The 20,392-nt window shown below is 39.7% G+C and overlaps 1 long non-coding RNA gene and 1 pseudogene across 1 annotated transcript; one reads left to right on the top strand and one right to left on the bottom strand.

Annotated features, from left to right (window-relative positions):
• LOC120035678 overlaps positions 1-20,392 on the bottom strand; it is a 154,540-nt pseudogene that overhangs the window by 105,497 nt on the left and 28,651 nt on the right.
• On the top strand, positions 5,784-14,050 carry LOC120035682. Its single transcript, XR_005474259.1, has 3 exons — positions 5,784-5,820; positions 7,238-7,352; positions 13,998-14,050. It is a non-coding gene; the product is annotated as an uncharacterized LOC120035682 (long non-coding RNA).

Genomic DNA, 20,392 nt, shown 5'->3' on the forward strand with positions numbered 1-20,392 from the left:
CTCCCATCTATCTCTGAAGACCACCCAGTCCTATCCTTCAGTTACCCTAAACCTCTCCCATCTATCTCTGAAGACCATCCAGTCCTATCCTTCAGTTACCCTAAACCTCTCCCATCTATCTCTGAAGACCATCCAGTCCAATCCTTCAGTTACCCTAAACCTCTCCCATCTATCTCTGAAGACCACCCAGTCCTATCCTTCAGTTACCCTAAACCTCTCCCATCTATCTCTGAAGACCATCCAGTCCTATCCTTCAGTTACCCTAAACCTCTCCCATCTATCTCTGAAGACCAACCAGTCCTATCCTTCAGTTACCCTAAACCTCTCCCATCTATCTCTGAAGACCATCCAGTCCTATCCTTCAGTTACCCTAAACCTCTCCCATCTATCTCTGAAGACCATCCAGTCCTATCCTTCAGTTACCCTAAACCTCTCCCATCTATCTCTGAAGACCACCCCGTTTGATTTCTATTTGCCATATATTTTTAACTGTGCTGTTTCACAAAAGTTATTGACTTTTATATTCTCATCGTTGCTACAGATTGTAAATTAAAAATAAACATGTTTGCTAAAAGTATTATTATTTTATGAATCAATTGACTATGACTTTTCAAATCACTCAGTAGTGCTGTATGCAGAGTTAGCTCCAGGTAAATGTTGCCATTCCTTGACCTGCGACCAAAAACAAGCAACATATGGACAGTACCAAAACAAATGATCTAATGATTCTGTCTCTTCGCAGCTAAATCTGCAGGGGTTCGTTGTATCCCCTATATATATTTTGTATAATAATTTCAATTGAAAAATTCTAAGTTTTGAATCTGGTGTCATTCACAATTTTCATGAACCAAGTTTGGTCTTTAAAGCAAGGCTGACAGACAAGATTCTGACTTTTCCACCCTTCCACTTGTCTCTTCCATTTTTGTGGTAATGCTGCAATTAGTTGGTTGTAATTTTGGGTAGAGCAGAGATTTCCATATATTTTTATGAGCTGCATGTGTGACAACTCCACCAGTCCTATTGATGGTATAATTTACAAAGATTATACCTTTTTCATGTAATCAATTTTATTTATTTATTTTGATCAGTTACTATATTTGAGTTTAACCATTTTTTTAAATTATTTGTTTGGTCTTTTCTGGTGGATTAAACTGAAATTGCAACCAACTTTCTAAGGCTTGTTTTAAAAAATAACGATCTTTTGGAGATGATTTCATTTTCAAATAACTGAAAGTGAGAGGTTGTAATCTGAATAAAGAGAAAAAGGCCATTCTTGAACATCGGGTGAGACATTCTTACTAATCTGATAGAGAACCAGGTCGGAATAAAAGTATAACCTTTGTATGATTGAAGCTTTTAGTTAGAGATCTAATGCTTTAATAATTAATCATTTCTGCCCTCCGAATTCATATTCATTATATAAATAGTCCTATTTAATTTAGTCTTGCTTGCTGATATAAATACAATTGAATATTCTTTTCTCGTATAATTTAAAAGGGGACTGGGAGACAAGTCAGGATCAAGGCAAAGATGAACGGAGCAAAGTACAGAGAGATCCTTGATAAAATCCTGCTCAGGACCTCAGACTGGGACAAAGGTTCACCTTCCAACAGGACAATGACCCTAAGCACACAGCCAAGACATCGCAAAAGTGGCTTCGAGACAAGTCTCGGAACGTCCTTGAGTGGGCCAGCCAGAGCTCGGACTTGAACCGGATCGAACATCACTGGAGAGAGCTCTGGTGCAGGTTTTCATCAAGGATCTCTCTGTACTTTTCTCCATTCATCTTTCCCTCGATCCTGACTAGTTTCCCAGTCCCTGCCACTGAAAAACATCCCCACAGCATGATGCTGCCACCACCATGCTTCACCGTAGGGATGATGCCAGGTTTCTTCCAGATGTGACGCTTGGCATTCAGGCCAAAGAGTTCAATCTTGGTTTCATCAGACCAGAGAATCTTGTTTCTCATGGTATGAAAGTCCTTTAGGTGCCTTTTGGCAAACTCCAAGATGGCTTTCTTTTGTCTTTTACGGAGAAGTGGCTTCCGTCTGGCCACTCTACCACAAAGGCCTAATTGGTGGAGTGCTGCAGAGATGGTTGGTCTTCTGGAAGGTTCTCCCATTTCCACAGAGGAACTCTTGAGCTCTGTCAGAGTGACCATCGGGTTCTTGGTCACCTCTCTGACCAAGGCCCTTCTCCCCCTATTGCTCAGTTTGGCTGAGCCGCCAGCACTAGGAAGGGTGGTTCCAATCTTCTTCCATTTAAGAATGATGGAGGCCACTGTCTTCTTTGGGACTTTCAATGTGGCAGAAATGTTTTGGTCCATTTCCCCAGATCTGTGCCGTGACACAATCCTGTCTCGAAAGGAATATATCACATCAAATATAGGCTACTTAAAGTTCAAGTTAGATCACACATTCCGCCGATTGTTGTTGAAAAACGTTTCTTAAACAGAACAAAACGGGGATAAACATACCTGAATTTGTCCAATAGAAACTCTCGTTTGCAACTGTTGGACTAATGACTACACCCTAGATCAGCTAGATGCATGCAAGAGTGTGCAAGGTGGTATTGAATATGTCACTGTCTATCACCTCAAAATTTTCTCTCGACCAGTGTGCACCTACGTTGTAAACTTTAATTCATAGGCTAGGTTGTAGAAACCTCATGATAGGTATAGGGGAATTGTTAGTATCAGTAGTAGCCTAAACCTATCGCTGTTACATTGAACAATGTTAATGGAATATGATTGGCAGTCATCTAATATGCTGTAATAGAAATAAGGCCATGCTCATGAAAAAACAAATCGTTCTGCCTCATCTTAAACGGCACTGTTAGGATGGTGGACCATCTTGCTACACATGGGAAACTGTTGAGCTGGAAAAACCCATCAACTTTGCAGTTCTTGACACAAACCGGTGCACCTGGCACCTACTACCATCCCCCGTTCAAAGACACTTAAATATTTTGTCTTCCCCATTCACCCTCTGAATGATACACATACACAATCCATGTCTCATTTGTCTCAAGGCGTAAAAATCCTTATTTAACCTGACTCCTCCCCTTCATCTACACTGATTGAAGTGGATTTAACTTGTGACATCAATAAGGGATCATATCATTCACCTGGATTCACCTAGTCAGTTTATGTCATGGAAGGAGCAGGTGTTCTTAATGTTTTGTAGACTCAGTGTAAAGCACTACAGATAATCAAGTGCTATTTGAATGTGACGCATTTGCTCTATTGTTTACAGCGGGGTTGGGAAATTCCAGTCCTCGAGGGCCTGATTAGTGTCACAGTTTTGCCCCAGCCCCAGCTAACACACCTGACTTCAATAATCAACAATTCATGATCTTCAGTTTAGAATGCAATTTGATTAATCAGCTGTGTTTGCTAGGGAGGGAGAAAAAGTGTGACATCAATCAGGCCCCGAGGACTGGAGTTGCCCACCCCTGGTTTACAGGATGATTTGTATCTTAAAGAGCGTAGCTTTAAGGGAATAGTACCGTCACATCTAAATAAAAACGAATGTAAAAAATGAACAGAGCAAATGTGTATTAAAACACTACCTAATCATATAAGTATTTATTCAACATTTACATATTCATATTTTAATGAAACAGTAGGGAGCAGGTCTCGAACCCTCGACCTTCTAGCCCGAGGTCCGGCGCGCTATCGACTGTGCCGCAAAAGCATGCTCGTGCGGCAGAGTCGATTTCCGCAATTATAAACCCAGGGTCGCTATTATTATTACACTATTAAGCTTCTACGTCTGTATACAGGACGGTATTATTTGTAAGACGTAAGAGACAATATATCAGCTTATTGTTAAATTATTATGACGTTCTTTCCAATACAAAAGTGTAGTAACTATTGTTTCCAAACTGCGTTACCCACTCCAGCCAGCAGAAGGTGATGGGAGTCTTTCAGGTGATGCTTCTTGCGTGACGTATAATCTAGTGGACGGGACAGGAGGCTTCTTCAACAGCGACTAAAGGCTTCTGGTTTAACCACGCGGTGCTTTGCTAGCAAACCTAAAACTCTTTAGACCATTCTTGTGTATATTACTCTTAGTGTTTCGAACATAATTCTGTTTACCTATCTACTGGTTCATTTATAAACGTAATTTGCTTGTTAAATTAGCAAATGTGTTACATTGATACTGCACTAGGTTAATTTCCCGGAGCATAAACGCACAAATCTAGACGGAGAAAGAAACTCTGGTGAAAGGAGGCAAAGAAGCTTGAAGAATGAAAAAGGAGAAACAAGAGAATGATATTACAGTGAAAGAGGAATATGGGAAAGAGGTTGTCAAAGTGGAAAAAGAGGTAGAAGCTTTCAGAATCAAAAAGGAGGAAGATGCCGTAACATTGAAAGAAGAGGAAGAACCTTTTCGAGTAAAAGAGGAGACTGAAGTTCCGATTACCACCAGTGAGTACTGTCTTAAAAACAGGGACACAAACTATGCAGTAGTTGAACTGTTTTTTTAAGGGGCATTCTACTGAAGTTCTGCACTTTGATATGTTGTTCAGTTCTGTAGGAGTTGTTTAAGGGGCAATCTGCCATTGGTACATATATTTTGTGCACTTCAAAATTGTATTTATTGAATTCTCTATGTGGTCTATATTAAAGTGCACTTATTCTAATATAACAGGCTTTTAAAATATAATATACAGTGCATCATTTCTACTTAAAATATCAAAGGGACGCAAAATGCACCCATTTTGTGGAACGGCCCTTTAACATTTTCATCAGTGGTGGGAAAAGTACGCAATTGTCATGAGTAAAAGTAAAGATACCTGAATAGAAAATTACTCACGTAATAGTGAGTCACCTAGTAAAATACTTCCTGAGTAAAAGTCAAAAATATACTGAAGTATCAAAAGTAAAAGTATATAAATAATTTCAAATTCCTTATATTAAGCTAAATTTTTATTTTATTTACGGATAGCCAGGGACACACTCCAACTCTCAGACAATCTACAATTGAAACGTGTGTTTAGTGAGTCCGCCAGATCAGAGGCAGTGATGATTACCAGGGATGTTCTCTTGATTAGTGAGTGAATTGGACCATTTTCCTGTCCAGCTAAGCCTTCAAAATGTAATGAGTACTTTTGGGTGTCTGGGAAAATGTATGGAGTAAAAAGTACATCATTTTCTTTTGGAATATAGTGAAGTAAAAGTCAAATTAGTCAAAAATAGTAAAGTACAGATTCCCTGAAACTACTTAAATCGTACTTTGAAGTATTTTTTTAACTTAAGTACTTTATACCACTGATCACAAAAATAAAAGCATAATTAAACTGGCTAATTTAGGCCCTTTTTAGACATATATTCATGACTCTTGTAACACTCTGTAATTGCAATAGAAGGTCATAAGTTTACCATCTGTTTGATGTTCTCATTCACACAGGAGAGAGACATGACTATGGTGGATCCTCTGGGGAGCATCAACAACATCCTGCTGACGAGGAAGAGAAGAGTCTCTCCAGATCAGAACACCAGATGGTACAGCTTGGTTTGGTCTAGCATACAGCTTGCTCTATCGGGGTCTGGGCTGGGTTTCTGTAATGCACTTTATGTCAACCGTGACATAAGCATCCATAATGATATGTGTCTGTCCCCTCTCTATGGTTACCAGGACAATGCTAGCCCTTCCACCCTCCCGGAGTCCCCGTGTCGTGCCTCTCCCGGTAGCGCCTCACTGCTGGGTATGAAGAGGTTGTCTGTGCAGCTGGTGGACTGCAGGAAAACAACGGGGCTGAGTGGAACTGTGAGAGGAGGAGAAGAGAAGAAAGGATCAGATTTGACACATCAAAGTAAGTGCTGTAGTTTAGTTTGAACAAATACAATAGATCTGCCCACTGGTATCTGTTACCAGGACAACCAGCAGAGTTCTGTTAGTTGACATGAAGATGGACTGGTATCTTTTACTAGTAGGGCTGTCACAGACTAATAAACATCTTGTTTGACTTAGTCACCTGTTCTTTCCACCAATCAATTGGTACACATTTTAAACGTGTATTTATATATATACACTACCGTTGAAAAGTTTGGGATCAATTAGAAATGTCCTTGTTTTTGAAAGAAAGGCACATTTTACGTCCAATAAAATAACATCAAATTGATCAGAAATACAGTGTAAACATTGTTAATGTTGTAAATGACTGTTGTAGCTGGAAATGGCAGATTGTTTTATGGAATATCTACATAGGCGTACAGACTCCCATTATCAGCAACCATCACTCCTGTGTTCCAATGGCACTTTGTGTTACCTAATACAAGTTTATAATTTTAAAAGGCTAATTGATCATTAGAAAACCCTTTTGCAATTATGTTAGCACAGCTGAAAACTGTTATGCTGATTTAAAGAAGCAATAAAACTGGCCTTCTTTAGACCAGTTGAGTGTCTGGAGCATCAGCATTTGTGGGTTTGATTACAGTCTCAAAATGGATCAATTAGCCTTTTAAAATGATAAACTTGGATAAGGTAACAAAACGTGCCATTGGAACACAGGAGTGATGGTTGCTGATAATGGGCCTCTGTACGCCTATGTAGATAATCAGCCATTTCCAGCTACAATAGTCATTTACAACATTAACAATGTCTACACTGTGTATATGATCAATTTGATGTTATTTTAAATGAACAAAGAAATTGCTTTTCTTTCAAAAACAAGGACATTTCTAAGTGACCCCGAACTCTTGAATGGTATTGTATATCCTCACACCATCCATGTTGTAAACAGCGTTCTCCATGAATTCCGACTCAACTTGCAACAAAATAATTTTATGAAATCTAATTTTGTTAGAAATCTAACATTGTTTAACATGGTCAAGTTCGGTTCCTGTGCAATCTTCAGACACTCTAGAAGGCAACCAAACTTGTTTCATCGTTCTACATTATGTATTGGCTATACAACACCTGAATTAGCCCATGAAGGGTCTTGGTCCAATGACCACCTATCGTTTTGAAACCTAGCTAGATAGTCAATGAGCTGGGCTTTCCAGCAGTATGTGAATGCCGTTTGTAGGACAAACAGCCATCATGCTGGAGCTGTGCACAACAGAGTTCATTCTCTGGTGAAAGGAAACAGGACGCACTGTAGTTTACGTTTCACAGCAGTTCCTTCTCTTCTACAAACTTCTCAAATCTGAAAAAGTTAAACATGGCTACTAAGAGTGGAAAAGCTAAATCTCAGTCCAAGTATAAACATTTTGATGATATTATTGCAGACATTGACCAGGAGAGTGACACAGAAGGAATGGATGAGGACTCTGTGAGTGACCACAGTTATGATTCCAGCGCGGAAGAAATGTTTTTGGAAGGAAAAGATCCACTTTTAGACCAGTAAGTGAAATAGGTTTTTGCTTCTCATGCTAATGCAGTTGTTTAAATGGTCGCATATTCATTTGATATTTTTTGTTTATTTATATTTATTTATACACACATTCGAAGTTTACATACACTTAGGTTGGAGTCATAACTCGTTATTCAACCACTCCACAAATTTCTTGTTAACCTCATTAGGATATGTGGGACGGTAGTGTCCCACCTAGTCAACAGCCAGTGAAACTGCAGGGAGCCCAATTCAAAACAGAAATCCCATAATTTAAATTCCTCAAACATACAAGTATTTCACACCATTTTAAAGATAGCACACCAAACGATTAAAGCACACCAAACGATTAAAGCACACCAAACGATTATGTTAGGTTAGAGCCAAGTCACAGAAAAATACAGCCATTTTTCCAGCCAAAGAGAGGAGTAACAAAAAGCAGAAATAGAGGTAGAATTAACTTCTCTTAAATACCGATCCCGGATCCGGGTTTGAAAATAGACAACATACGGTGATCGCCACAAATAGTCATATTAAGCATTCCTGAAAATACAAGTGTCTCACATGCTTCAAAAGCCTAGAATCTTGCTAATCCAACTGCGTTGTCAGATTTAAAAAAGGATTTACTGCAAAAGAATAGGATGCGATTATCTGAGCTCAGCGCTCCATAACAAACTACTTTTTCAACCAGCACTAGCGTAACATTATCACAGATTGCATTGAAATAAATCGTTTACCTTTGAAGATTTTGCTCTGTTTGCAATCCCAAGGCTCATTGTTACAGACTGAATGGTCTTTTGTTTGGTTAAATCCATTTTTTATAGCCTTACACAAAACATTTTGTGAACGCTTTATGTCGTTGAATTTCATTTCATTAAATTTTCGACGAAACATCCGACCTAAATACACTGACTAAACCTGACGTTATCCAGTCATGTTTGGTTTCCTTGCAATCAACTGTTTGTTTGTAACACAACCAAACTTGATGGGTAATTTCGCGGGACGTATTGAGCCGAAAAAAACGATTGGAAGACAACGAGTAACGAGCTCATTGTGCACCAATTATATGACCACTGTCTCGTTGATTGACTGTATTTTAACCTGTCTAGGATTGGGGTGCCGCTAGCGGCACGTTTCACAAAAAAAAAAAAAAAAATGCGAAATGTCATAATTATAAATATTTAGCTTCAATTAAATCAGAAGTGTTATACACCATATCAAAGCTATACCTCTTGTTAATCTAGCCAATATGTCCGATTTCGAAAAGCTTCACTGCAAAAGCGATTATCGATCAGTAAACACATTAGGTACAGTTACAACAAAGTACATTAGTCACGAAAGTCAGAAATAGCAATAAAAATCATCAATTACCTTAGGAAATTTTCTTCTTTTGGCAATCCTAAAGGTCACGACGAAACAATCAAGTGGCTTTTTGTTCGATATAATCCATTTTTATAGCCTAACACGAAACATTTTGTGAACGGCTTGTGTGGAAAATTCAGCGTCCTTCAACTTTGGACGTAACATTCATTGTAATTACTCACTCTAAAGGGACGTTTATCAAGTCAAGTTCGGTTTCATTAGAATCCTCTGTTTGTTAGTAAAACAACCAAACTTCATGGTTCTTTTCCCGGGACATATTGACCGAAAAAAATTGATTTGAACAGACCAAACAACGACCTCCTGACGCGCCAATCGAATGACCTGTCCTTCGTTGATTGACTGTATTTCGGACCAATGACCACTGATCTTCTTGAAATCTAGCTGGATAGATAGCCAATGAACAGAGGTACATGGGCATATGCAATGGTTCTACCCGGAAATAATAGGCTTCGTTGTAAAGCCATGCGTACACACAGCTATTCTCCATTGAAAATTCTACCAGAAGGATCCCTGGCGTTTTACGCGCCGCAAACGTTTTTTTCTGAGCATTTTCAAGTTACAATAACGGCTAATAAATCAGCAAAATCAAAGACCAAGACCAGGTACACAGATATGCACGATATAATTGATGAAATAGAGAGATCTAGTGATAGTGAACATCTAAATGAATCCAGTGAGATTGAATCCGTGGATTCAGAATTTGAAGACATGTTCCTCCACGGTGAAGACGCAGTTTTGGATCGGTGAGTAACGTTGTTTGAAATTAGTAATATCAAATATAATTCATTTGAGTTGTTTGAGATATTGTATTTTAGTTGCCTTATATAAAAATATGACTAGGACATGAAATATAAAAGTACACAAGTATATTGAAATGTAGAAAGTACATATTGCTCTACATTGTGGGTGTATGTCTGTGTGTCTGGACAACCTCACCATGGTCACAAATTGTGCTTCTATAATATGTGTCTGTATAATTATTACCTAATTGTTTCCATGTATTTTATATCTAAAATGAAATGGACAAAACCTCACCATGGTCACAAATTGTGCTTCTATAATATGTGTCTGTATAATTATTACCTAATTGTTTCCATGTATTTTATATCTAAAATGAAATGGACAAAACCTCACCATGGTCACAAATTGTGCTTCTATAATATGTGTCTGTATAATTATTACCTAATTGTTTCCATGTATTTTATATCTAAAATGAAATGGACAAAACCTCACCATGGTCACAAATTGTGCTTCTATAATATGTGTCTGTATAATTATTACCTAATTGTTTCCATGTATTTTATATCTAAAATGAAATGGACAAAACCTCACCATGGTCACAAATTGTGCTTCTATAATATGTGTCTGTATAATTATTACCTAATTGTTTCCATGTATTTTATATCTAAAATGAAATGGACAAAACCTCACCATGGTCACAAATTGTGTATATATAATATGTGTCTGTCTTTATTTCACAGTCCCAGCGATTCTGATTGGGAGCCAAGGAGAAAATCCCCCACTGAAGCTGGTCCATCCAGCTGGACCCCTGCTGTATCCGGCACCACACCTACCCCCGCCCGGCCATCAAGGGGTGGTAAGCCGGCGGCAAAGAAGCGGAGGAAGGGCAGCGTGGAACCGTCCAGCGTGGAACCTGCCAGAGCGGAGGAGGACCGTTGGCACTCTGTTCTTGAGGAGGATGTGGCCCCACCATCTCCACTTTTCTGCCCAAAACGCCCAGTAGGCCCTCAATTGGACCCAACTTCTAAATACAGCCCCATGCAACTTTTCCAGTTGTTCTTCACCTCGGCAGTTGTTGATACCCTGGTGATGAACACTAATAAATATGGGGCTAAGAAGCAGGAAGGCAAGACAGAGGCATGGAAGGACATTTCCATTTCAGATCTGTTTTGCTACCTGTCTATGGTCATTTACATGGGGCTGGTGAAGTTGAAAACCCTCAAACACTACTGGAAAACTGCACCACTCTATCAACTGCCTTTCCCCTCAACGGTCATGTCTTGTAAGAGGTTTCTGACAATTTCACGGGCACTTCACATTAGTGACCCAGAGGTTGATAAGGACAACGAGGCGAAACGAGGCACAGCAGGCTTTGACAAACTATGCAAGATTAAACCTCTCTACCATGATATCGTTGAGGCCTGCAAGACATATTTTCAGCCCGCCCAGAACCTTTCCATAGATGAGAGAATGGTAGCCTCAAAGGCCAGAATTGGCCTAAAACAGTACATGCGCAACAAACCCACAAAATGGGGTTACAAGCTGTTTGTTTTGGCCGATTCTGCGTGTGCATACACGTGCAATTTTTTTGTCTATGAGGGGAAGAACACTTGTGCGAGCGGTAAGGGACTCAGTTATGATTCTGTGATGCAGTTATTAGATTTCCAGCTGCTGGGGAAGGGCTACAAACTATTTGTAGACAACTTCTACACAATCCCTACCCTGTTCACAGACCTGAGGAAGCTGGAGATGTGGGCCTGTGGCACCATTCGGACCAACCGAGTGGGTTTTCCAAAAACCAGGGTAAACGACATGCCTAAGCGGGCTGAGCGGGGTACCATGAGATGGATCCGTGAAGATGGTTTGCTCTTTGTGAAGTGGATGGACACTCGAGAGGTAGTCATGTGTTCCACTATTCACAAGTCGTTCGGTGGGGATCACGTTGTTCGACGTTTGAAAGGTCCTACAGGCGCTTGGACTGCCAGAAATGTCCCCATTCCAGATGCTGTGAGGGATTACAACAAGAGCATGGGGGGTGTAGACCTATCGGATGCGTTGATAGGATATTATAATGTCCTTCACAAAACCATGAAATGGTACAAAACGCTGTTCTATCATTTTATTGACATTGCTGTGGTGAATTCCTTCATCCTCCATAAGGAAATGGCCAAGAACTGTGGACAGCCCCCCATCTCACAGCTAGCCTTTAGGGAGCAGCTCATCCAGGAGCTTGCTAACTACAGCAAGAACACTGTAGCACCTTCTGTCCCCTCTACCTCTGTCCCTTCTGCTCCAACCAGCGGTACGCACATGCTGAAGTTCATCATTGCAGGCAGGGATGTGCCTCGGGGGAAAAGGGGCACAGTAGGGCGGCTTCGTTGTGCCCTGTGCCACAAGAAGTCCCCTGTCACCTGCACCACCTGTGCTGTGACCCTCTGTTTCACACCAGAGAGAGACTGCTATGGGATATGGCATCAGGAGCGCAACATTGTTTAGAGGACAGAGAGTCTTCACATGATTGAACATTTGAAGTGTAAATAGTTCCCCTTGTTATTTTTTTATTTTTTTGAAATATTCATTTTTTTTTCTTGAATTTTTCAAATATATATTTTTGGGGGTATGTTAGAATAATTGTTTTGTATTTTGTATATAGGTTTTGTGTCATTGTATCATTGTACCAATTCGGCCACTTGGGTACATTTGGGAAACTTGTGAGGGACACCTGGTTGACCTCATGCTCAATGGCATGTACCTCACTCATTCCTGAATGTATCCATCTGAAACTTTGGTAAAAATACTGTTGCCTACCTATGTTCTCATTTGAAATGATCCCCAGTATCATAACTGAATGTTTGGCCTTTCTTGTTGATTTTTAAAGATGCAACAACAGTAAAAGAACAAAAAACGTCTGTTGATTTCCTTGTATTTTCTTCTACCAGATCTATTGTGTTATATTCTCCTACATTCAATTCACATTTACACAAACTTCAGAATGTTTCCTTTCAAATGATACCAAGAATATGCATATCCTTCCTTCTAGGCCTGAGCTACAAGCAGTTAGATTAGGGTAAGTTTTCAGGTGGAAATTGAGAAAAAGGGGGGCTATCCCAAACAGGTTAAATCACACATGAAAGATACCAAATTAAAGCTACACTGGTTGTGAATCCAGCCAACATGTCAGAATTCAAATAGGCTTTTCGGCGATAGCAAACAATGCTATTATCTGAGGATAGCACCATTGTAAACAAAGAGAGAGAAGCATATTTCAACCCTGCAGGCGCGACACAAAATGCAGAAATAAAAATATAATTCATGCCTTACCTTTGACGAGCTTCTTTTGTTGGCACTCCAATATGTCCCATAAACATTACAAATGGTCCTTTTGTTCGATTAATTCCGTCTATATATATCCATAATGTCCATTTATTTGGCACGTTTGATCCATAAAAACACCGGTTCCAACTTGCGCAACGTGACTACAAAGTATCTCAAAAGTTACCTGTAAACTTTGCCAAAACATTTCAAACTACTTTTGTAATACAACTTTAGGTATTTTTTAACGTAAATAATCGATAAAATTGAAGACGGGATGATCTGTGTTCAATACAGGATTAAAACCAACTGTAGCTAGCTTTCTGGTCACACGCTTCTAACAAACAGGACACTTCGAGTGACCCTCCTTCAAGATGGCCGTACTTCTTCATTACACAAGTGAATAACCTCAACCAATTTCTAAAAACTGTTGACATCCAGTGGAAGCGGTAGGAACTGCAAGAAGGTCCCTTAGAAATCTGGTTTCCCAATGAAACCTCATTGGAAAGAGTGTGACCAAAATAAAAAAAATCTGAATGGTTTGTCCTCAGGGTTTCGCCTGCTAAATAAGTTCTGTTATACTTACAGACATGATTCAAACAGTTTTAGAAACTTCAGAGTGTTTTCTATCCAAATATATCATAATCATATATTATCTTCTGGGGATGAGTAGCATGCAGTTTAATTTGGGCATGCTTTTTATCCAAAATTCCGAATGCTGCCCCCTACCCAAGAGAAGTTAACTGCCTTGTTCAGGGGCAGAATGACATATTTTTACCTTGTCAGCTCTGGGACTCGATCCACCAACCTTTGGGTTAGTGGCCCAACGCTCTAACCACTAGGTTACCTTAACTTATCGCCCCGAGGTTCCACATCATCAAGCAACATGGTCTGTTTGGTGCTGTTCCATTCACTCCATTCCATTGTTATATAAATAGCCATTGGAGGCTGTTGAGGGGAGGGTGGCCCACAACAATGGCCGGAATGGAGTAGAATGGAACAGCACCAAACAGACCATGTTGCTTGATACCATTCCACTCACCCCACCCCGGCCACCACTATGAGCCGTTCTCCCCTGACCAGCCTTATTCACCATTGATAAACACACACTTCACCGCTGTGATTATGTTCCCTCTATATAATAGACATCTGTTTATTTTACGTGTCGATACAGGGCTCATCTGTAGAAGTATTCTTACTGTTTGTTTTTTCTTACACAGTGCCAGGGACTCGGATGAACAATGGGAACCCACAATGTCAAGGTGTCCATCCCCCACTATTTCAGACGCTGAAGCTGGTTCATCCAGCCGGACCCCTGCTGTCTCCTGCTCCACACCTTCCCCCGCCCGGCCATCTAGAGGTGTGAAGAGGCCAGCCCAGAAGCGGAGGAGGGCCAGTGAACCAGCGGCAACTACCACCGAGGCAGAGGACCGTTGGCACACTGTGCTAGAAGATGATGTGGAGCCACTTCCACCAACATTTAGACCGAAAAGGCAGCCAGGACCTCAGCTGGACATGACTGCAAAGTACAGCCCCCTTCATCTTTTCCAGATGTTTTTCTCCTTGTCAGTTCTTGATTCGCTGGTGTCTAACACCAACAAGTATGGGGCTAAGACGCAAGCAGGCAAGAAAGAGGCATGGAAGCCCATTTCCATCCAAGACCTGTACTGTTACATCTCACTGGTTATTTACATGGGTCTTGTGAAGTGTGAAAACCTCAAGGACTACTGGAGAACGTCAACACTCTACCAACTGCCTTTCCCCTCCACTGTCATGTCTTCTAAAAGGTTTCTGACTATCTCGCAGGCGCTTCATATCAGTGACCCACAAGTTGATGAGGACAATGACAAGAAGAGAGGCACATCAAGCTCTGCATAGGCTCTGCAAAATCAAACCTCTCTACCCCAGCATGGTTGAGGCCTGCAAGACCCATTTTCAGCCCAACCAGAACCTGTCCATAGATGAGAGGATGGTATCCTCAAAGGCTAGAATTGGCCACAAACAATATATGAGTAACAAGCCGACAAAATGGGGGTACAAACTGTTTGTTTTGGCCGATTCTGTGTGTGCCTACACTTGGAATTTTTTTGTTTACGAGGGGAAATCCATCTCAGACACCGGTAAAGGTCTTAGTTATGATTCCGTTATGGAATTATTGGATTTTCAACTGCTGGGGAAGGGCTACAAACTGTTTGTGGACAACTTCTACACAAGCCCTACCCTGTTCACAGACCTGAGGAAGCTGGATGTGTGGGCTTGTGGCACCATTCGTCCCAACAGAGTGGGCTTTCCGAAAACCAAGGTGAATGACATGCCCAAGCGGGCTGATCGGGGTACCATGAGATGGATTCGCGAAGATGGCCTGCTCTTTGTGAAGTGGATGGATACCAGAGAGGTGTCCTTCAGGCGTGTGAAAGACGCTAATGGTGCATGGACCACAAAAAATGTTCCCATTCCTGCAGCTATAGAGGACTACAACAAGAGCATGGGAGGTGTGGACCTGTCAGACGCGCTGATAGGTTACTTCAATGTTCTCCACAAGACAATGAAATGGTACAAGTCATTGTTTTATCATTTCATCGACATTGCTGTGGTGAATGCCTTCATCCTCCAGAAGGAAATGGCTAAGAGCTGTGGAGAGCCCCCCATGTCACAGCTAGCCTTCAGAGAGCTGCTCATCCGGGAGCTTGCTGACTACAGCAAGTCCAATGCAGCACCTTCTGTCCCTTCTACCTCTGTACCTTCTGCTCCTTCAACCAGTGGTGTTCACATGCCAAAATTCATCGCTGCAGGCATGAATGTGCCTCGGGGCAAAAAGGGCTCAGTAGGGAGGCTTCGTTGTGCTCTTTGCCACAAGAAAACCCCCGTCACCTGCACCACTTGTTCGGTGACCCTCTGCTTCACACCAGAAAGAGACTGCTATGGGCCTTGGCATCAGCAGCACAATATTGTGTAGAGGGCTGAGGGTCTTCACAATATTGTACATTGAAAGTGTAAATAGTTACCCTTGTTACTTTACTTTTTTTAAAACATTTTTGGGGGGGTGTGTTAGAATAAAATTTTAGTATTTTGTATATAGTTATTTGCATCTAAATGTATCACTGTACCAATTTGGCCAATAGGGTACATTTGGGCAACTTGTGTGGGACACCTGGGTGACTTCATGCTCAATGTCATGTAGCTCGCTCATTCCTGAAGGAATCTGTCTGAAACTTTGCTCAAATACTGTTGCCCTCTTATGTTCTTCTTCGAAATTATCCCAGCATCATATCTGAATGTTTGGCTGTTCTTGTTCATTTGAAAGATGCAACAACAATAAAATAAACATGTTTATTTCCTTGTATTTTCTTCTACCAGATCTATTGTGTTATATTCTCCTACTTTCAATCCACATTTACACAAACTTCAGTGTTTCCTTTCAAATGATACCAAGAATATGCATGTCCTTGCTTCTGGGACTGAGCTACAGGCAGTTAGATTAGGCTATGTCTTCAGGTGGAAATTGAGAAAAGGGGGAGCTATCCCAAGACAAGAGAACCTGCTATTGAAAAGCAGAAAGTTTCACTGGAACTTTGTCAATATTATAATTACAAACCAGCATGAAGTTAAGGCCACCAAGTAGAGAAGACATGATGAGGAATAAAATTCCACATAGAAGTGGGTCTTCTTAGGAATTGTTTTATCCAATTGATCTTAAGTATTATTTAAGGTAGTAAAGTCCAGACAATTCTGCCCACCATATTCATAAGTGTTCATTACAACAGTTTCAGTAAAACACCACATTTTCTTACCTTACAAAAATAAATTGAACTGTATTTTAAGACAATTAAATACTCTACACACACTTAATATTCTAACAGATTTGTTAGTAATGTGATATTGTACCCCCTAGCCCAATTGTCCTTTGTATATTATTTATAGATACTTGTGTTCCCACATGTACTTCCTGTATTGATTTGTTGTTAATAAAATAAAAATTAAGGTAAAAAAGAATAAAAGAATAATCTGCTTGAGTTGAGGAACAATTTGAGGTTTTTCTCACAAAGTTTATAGATTTATGTTGCAGTTAGTTTTCTCTCAAAACATATCTAACCATACAACACAGCGTGTTTAGTTATGTTAGCTAGCTAATGTGTTCATAGCTAGTAGCATGGAATCAGGACATAACCAAACTGTTGCTGAGATAATGGATGTTTAAACTTCCATGGAGAAAAGAGGCATTGCTGAAACTCACTCATATGCTTGCAGTGTAAAAAAAGTGGGGTGAATGTGATTCATACCCGAATACCCCAACCAAGGAGCAACTTCCAAAGCTGCTGAGAAGTGAACCATCACTGAGCCAGTTACAGGACATCGTCCGCATCCTCACGGCTAAAATCAAAGAGAGCGCAGATGACATCATGGATTTGGTGAAAAAGAACATTATCAGCATCGCTAACCTGAAGAAAGAGATTGATTTCAATGCTGAGGAAGTATAAACTCTGAAGCAGCAGAACGCAACATTGAAAATTCAGGTTGCAAAGCAGGAGAGGAAACTCCCTGAAATGGAGTCAAAGGTAAACGAGAATGACCGGTATGGTCGGAGATGGAATCTTCTAATTTATGGAATAGCAGAAAAATCTGACGAGAACATCAAAGCAAGAGTGAAGGACATTTGCAGGGCAATAGTCCCGGAGGAGGGGCGAAATGTTGTTGCAGGTTCTCTGGATGTAGTGCAGCGTCTGGGTAGGCTGAGAGATGGGGACAACAACCAGCCACCACGACCAGTGAACATGAGCTTCATCTCCAGGACAGCGAGGGATATGACATGGAAAATGACTATTTAAAGAACAACAACCTGAGGTTCAAGGAGGATCTGACAGCATTTGACAAATAAGCTCTGAATCGTATGTGGCCGATGATTGAGAGAGCAAGGAAGGAGGGGAAAAGTGCATAGTTTACGGGAGGCTTTTGTTAATGGAAAGGAAATTCACGCTGACGCCTAGCTTGTTGACTGCTGGATTTATCAAGTGAGTTGTGCAGGACTGAGTTTGATTTGCATCTGATAAAACGTTGTATTTCTTGAGGAAAGAGCATTGTTTGTGTGAGTCAAGCTTTCTTTTAGATATATTTTATTTATGGCAGGGAAATTCACACTGACACTTAATGTTAGCTTGAAGGCTATTCGTTTTACCAATCTATGGCACAATGTTATTTGCAATTGTATAAAACTATATATATATATATATATAATTTAGGTCAACAATATCTATAATATATATCTAATTTAGGTCAACCACTTGCAAAGGACTGTTTTTATTTGCAACTAGTAAAAACGTTATTTTTGTGAGAACCCGCTTCATGTGAACGTATACAAGTTTAATATTATTCATATAGTCACTGTGATAGTAAATGTCCATTTCTGTTTTTTCTATTAATGCCAGGGGAATCCGTAATATGTTGAAAAGGAAATCGTTATTTTTGTATTGTAAGGGTAAGAGTGACGACTTTTATTTCATTCAAGAAACTCATGCCTGTTCCACAGATACTGCTTTTTGAAGTGTCAATGGGGGAATGATATTTGGTTTTCATTTGGTACTAATCGCTCAGCAGGAGTCACTATTTTAAAAGGCAACTTTAAGGGTCATGTATTGAGTCATGAAGCAGATAATACAGGGAGATGGATTATACTATTGGTAGATGTCAACCACATTCAATTCATTGTTGTAAATACTTATGCTTCCAATAGCAAGTCAAGTAACTGTATTTTATTTAGAGACATTGAGAGGAAAATAAGTCAAATGATGTCTACATTTCCATTGGCCAAAGTAATATGGGGTGGAGATGTTAACACAGTATTATTACATGATAATCTAGATAGATGGCCTCCTAAGGATAGCAATTCTGTTTGTGAGATAAGGAATATATGTCTAAGGTTAGGTGTTCTAGATATTTGGAGACGTAAGAACCCAGAAACGATTATGTTTACATGGAGTACCAAAAATGTATCTATACAATCCCATATTGATTTCTGGCTGATATCTGAAGATATGGCTGACAAGGTTGATACAGTCTCGATTGAACCATCAATTTTAACAGATCACAAAGGGATCTCAATAAAGAGAAATATGCATGGTTTGTCAACAAAAAAAGTTAGTTACGGTTACTGGAAAATGAATGACTTTACTAGAGAATTAAGTATTTAAGAAGGAAGTAGCAGGAATTATTGATAAATACTGGAATTGTGCCTGTGTTATGAATACGTTAGGAAGTTACTGGGAGCTAATGACATTTGATATAAGGCTTTTGGCTATTTTAATGGGGAAAGAAATTGCTCGTGCCAAGAGAGAAAGAATATGACATCATAAAGGGAATAATGGATTATACTAAAAAACCTGAACTAACTAATCAGGAATTACTGGAGCTATCATCATTGCAAATGCAGTTAGACTGTATCTACAAGGAAAAGGCCCGGGGAGCGTTTGTAAGATCAAGAAGAAAATGGATGGAAGAGGGAGAGAAAAATACAAAATATTTCTTTAATTGAAAAAGGGCAGGCGAAAAGACTTCCATATGTAAATTAATGATTAATAATACTCCCAATGAAAATCCAAAAGAAATGTCTCAGCATGTTGCCCAGTTTTATCAGAATCTGTATACATCAGCCCAGCCAACTTCCAATATGGATCTTTTCTTAGACAATGTAGCAAACATTGCTAAGAAGATAATGATTTCAGGGATTGTTGTGATGATGAGTTATCTGAAATTGAGATAAAAGACTGCATTAAAAGCCTTAAGGACAATAGGTCACCTGGAAATTATAGTTTAATACGTTTTTATAAAGTTTTTTTAAAGCATTCAATGATACATTGATTCCTTTCATTATTGCTATGTTCCAAGAATCAATAGAAAATGGGGAGTTACAGGCTTCCTTAAAGCAAGGTGTAATTACTTTGATTCCCAAACCTAATAGGGATAGTCTTTATATAGACAACTGGACACCCATTAGCCTGTTGAATAATGATGGGAAATGATTTGCCCTGGATAGAGGTTGAAACAAGGCTTCCATCATATAATTGATGAAGAACAATCTGGTTTTATGCATGGTCGACACATTAGTAATAACATCAGGTTGATCTTCGACTATAATGACCTCCTCCTTGATGATAGCTTTCTTATGTTTGTTGATTTTTATTAAGCTTTTGACACTGTAGAACATGAGTTTATGTTCAAAGCAATACGTTATTTGGGGTTTGGGGACTTTTTTTTAAAGCAGTCCAAACTTTATATAGTGGTTGTACTAGCTCTGTAAAATTAGCTCACAGGACATCCCAAAGATTTGATATTGGCCGTGGCATTAGGTAGGGCTGCCCAATTAGTCCATTTCTATTTTTATTGGTTACTCAAATTATGGCTCTTCATGTCAAGAAAGGGAATTTTCAAGGTGTTTCAGCACTTGGCAATGAATTTAAACTGTCAACTGGCTGATGATACCACTATATTTCTAAGAGACAGGAAGGAGGTTTCTAAAGCAGTTTCCTGTATTGAAGACTTTTCCTTCGTTTCAGGTTTGAACATTAATACCAATAAGTCAGTCTTATTTCCACTGAAGGATTGTGTTTTACAGGAAGTATAT

The sequence above is a fragment of the Salvelinus namaycush genome, unplaced genomic scaffold (genome assembly GCF_016432855.1).
Source record: "Salvelinus namaycush isolate Seneca unplaced genomic scaffold, SaNama_1.0 Scaffold109, whole genome shotgun sequence".
NCBI classification, from domain to species: domain Eukaryota; kingdom Metazoa; phylum Chordata; class Actinopteri; order Salmoniformes; family Salmonidae; genus Salvelinus; species Salvelinus namaycush.